The following is a 3,668-nucleotide window of genomic DNA, read 5'->3' as shown; positions in this document are numbered from 1 at the left end:
TAGGAATTCAGGATTTCCTGAATGACCAGCTGATGGCCATTCGGAGTGATCTTGAGGACCATACTTGGCCTACTGCCCTTACAGATGCATTAGGAATACCATCTGATCTGTGATCATGGAGACAGACGTGGACAGTTTCTGGGTGGAAGTGTGGCTTCACAGGGCGGGGTGTGCACCCTTATAGCGGATGAATACTGTACTTCTGTCCCAGAAACCACACAGGATATTAACAAGCACATCCTGTCAGCCAAACAGGTTTTTGAACAGTGGAAGGCCTAAAAAGGGGAACCCACTATTTCTGATTCCCTCTGGGGCTGGTTACCCAACCTGAGGGAAGTAGGGGGAGGCATTGTTCGCCTCCTGCTCACTGGTGTGGTGTTGTGTATCATTACTCTTCTCTTGCTTGCTTGCTGTAAAGCACTCCAGCTCCCTAGAGCTTAATCGCATGTTATCCTTTGGATGTGAGAACACTCAGCCAAAAGTTTGTTGAGTATTTTCAAAGGAGGGAGTTGTTGGTGTCACTAGGCATAAATCTAGATAGCTCGGGAGGGTGGAAGATCATGAGTGCCGATGAAGCCCTCCTGCTCAGGCCTCAATGAACCATTGTTCCTCCATGTTAAACACTTTGTGTAACCTAGTGTAACTTAATGTACTAATAGCTGCAAAAATGTAGTGTTAGCAGTTAGTTTTCGGTTGTAATAGTTTTCTGCTGTAATAGTTTTCTGCTGTAATACATTGAAGCTAGGCTAAAGCACGCTCAAGGCCGTTTTAAGATACTGTTTACACGTCTCAGCAGTGGAGGAGGGGAGGAGGAAGGGGGAAGACAAAAGATTGAGTGAGAAAAGATACTGCAGCTAGATGGGAAAGGAGGGGGGAGTGAGAGATTAGCTAGTCGCAAGAAAAAGTTTTGTAGTAAACAACTGGGATGTAAAAGGAAGAAACTGCTTGTATTAGGTGTGCAGGATTTGAGATTGCATTCTCCCTTGCACCTTATTTGAGCTCAAATAAACTTCTGTTTTGCTTCTCCACCCTGGTGTGTTCATTAGCGCTACGCACTCCGGGCCACAAACCGCTGTTGCTTAGCCTCTGGCACTTTGTGCTGGCAACAGCACAAAGCAGGAAGACACCAGTTCCTCTCTGTTCATCTGAGGTGTGACTACATCTGGATTATTGCATTTTCTAGCACCACATTCCCAGAGAGATCAACAAATTGGAAGTAATTCATTTGAGAGCAAAAAAGAATGCACGGAGGTGGCAGAATTGACTTCTGAATAGAGCCCTGCAACCTGACCCAAATCCTATGGGACCTGACTACAGGCATCAGGGTCAGGTTGGATGAAAAAACACCTGACTCTTGGGCTCAGGTCAGGTCAGTTCTCCTCCTTTAGCCCATGGGATCGGCACAGCAGGGGGCAGTGTCAGAGGATCAAGCCATTGCTGCACATTACTGCCGCTGCGCCTGCCCCATGAGCAGGATGCAGTGGCAGTATCTGGTTTAGGGGGGAAGGGTTGGGACCAGGATGGGAAATGATTCAACCCTCTCAGGGTGAGGTTAGTGGACTTGGGGCCAGTTCACGTTGGGCTTAAAAATTGGGCCCGAGCAGACCTCTACTTCCGAAGACAGACTGACAGAGCTGTCTATGGCCGATGCGGCCAAGGGATAACTGTGAGGGAGACATGATAATACCCTCCACCTATCTGAAGGGTGTGAACACCAAGAAAGGAGAGGAATTTTTTAGTATAATACATTTAGGTAAAAGTAGAAGTAATGGGATTAAACTAAAAGAAGACATATAATTTAGACTTTAATAACAAGAAAAAATGCCCCACCTGGGAGACAGGTCTATAAGATTATGACACAGTCTTCCTAGGAAAACAGTGGAAGCTCAGTCATTAGGGGCTTTTTAAAATTAGTTTGGCCAAAACAGTGGAAAATGGCTGCTGGGAATGCGCCTGCGTTAGCAGGGAAATGGACTGGATGATCCAATAGATCTTTTCCAGCTCTGTCTCCTGTGAGTCTGTAAACCTATGTGACCTGCATGCCAAGGTCATAAAGCCCTTTGGAATGTTCAAAGCCAATCAGATCTCTTGATTGGCTAAACATTCCAGTGGTGCTGCTTGAAAAGGGATGCTTCTGCAAACTGCAATCAGAACACACAGCTCCACTGGGGAGAAGCTCCTTCCATTAATTTTTAAATGTAAGGAGGATTTTTTTAATTGAAAATTGTCACTGATAATTTATGAATACATAAGCTCTATGTACTTCAAGTAGCTCTGGATTATGCAACAATTTTATTATTTAAAACCAAAAGAGATTCATAATTAATCGAGTAATTAAAATAATGAAAGTACTAGGAGGCCAAGACAAGCAGTTCAGGTCTGCTCATAAGGGCTAGTAGGGGAGAACAGATTGGGGGAGGGGCTGAATGGAAGTGGAGACACAGGGTTACAGGGGGGAGGGAGGTTCAGAGCCACATAGTGATGGGGGGAGGAGGTGCAGAGCTACACAGGGACAGGGGGTGGTTGGATGGAGGCACAGAGACACATGGGGATGGGGAAGGGGGTACAGAGACACATGGGGATGGGGGTAGTGGGTGTCTGAGTGGGGGTGGAAGGACACATGTGGACAAGGGGTGAAAGGATCCATGGGTGTGCAGGAATACATGGAGACAGGGGCAGATGTGCCTTCCTGAATGGGAGAGGTTAGGGGTCAGCCAGGGTCTGCATGGGGGGAGCTCCCTAACAATTCCTCCCAGCCCCTCCCCAAAAAACTGTTCATATGTTTCCCATCCATACCCAGCAACCCTCTAAGTTCACACCCAGGCTCCTTCCCAGCAATTTACTTCCCTTTCCCTCAGCTCCTCCATCACCTCTGACTCCACCAAGCCTTTGCACTGTGGCTGAGGGGTGCCAGAAATATGGTTCTGTAGTGAGTTAAAATAAATTGTTATTCAGAGTTCTGTATTAATATGTATAGTAAGGAATCTATTTGTCAAAAAACATTTCCTGAATCCTTTTTGTTGTCTGTATTGATACAGACATACTTGCTGACTGGGATTTAGAAATAAATAAGCAAATATAACTTGAACTGATGCAATTAGATTGTATATTTGCAGAAATGTTAAAATACTGTGTGCATCATTTTTATTTTTTTGTTGCAGAATTCCCCTGCTAGAAAATATAGAGATAAGGTCCCTTCAGTGCTATAATCTCAATAATATGTCATCATAAGAAAGGAGTGTTGGCTAGGAATAAGAGCAGGGAGTCAGTTCACTTGGGTTTTAGTCACATTCTTTTACTAACTTGCTAAGTGGTGTTGAGCAAGTAACTTAATTCCCAGTGACACAAACCATCTGTAAATGGGGATCATGCCGACCATTCTCACAGGGTGCTGTGAGTCTTAATTCATTAGTATTAGGTAAGTGCTTTGAGATTTTTGGATGAAGATGCTAAAGAAGGGCAAAGGATTATTAAAAGAGATTACTGCAGGTCCTATAGTGTACTTCTACTATATGCAACCCATGTACTCCACTGTGTGTAAAAGGACAATGCTCTCTTTACAGAGCATTATATCATCCTGATCTGCAATAACAGCATTTTGCATGAGTTCATGCCTGAGGACAGAAGGGTGAATATTGATTATGTCTATGGTGTGCAGGCCAAGTCCT

Source organism: Gopherus evgoodei, chromosome 11 (assembly GCF_007399415.2).
Source record: "Gopherus evgoodei ecotype Sinaloan lineage chromosome 11, rGopEvg1_v1.p, whole genome shotgun sequence".
Taxonomy (NCBI): Eukaryota; Metazoa; Chordata; order Testudines; family Testudinidae; genus Gopherus; species Gopherus evgoodei.
This window is presented reverse-complemented; position numbering follows the sequence as displayed.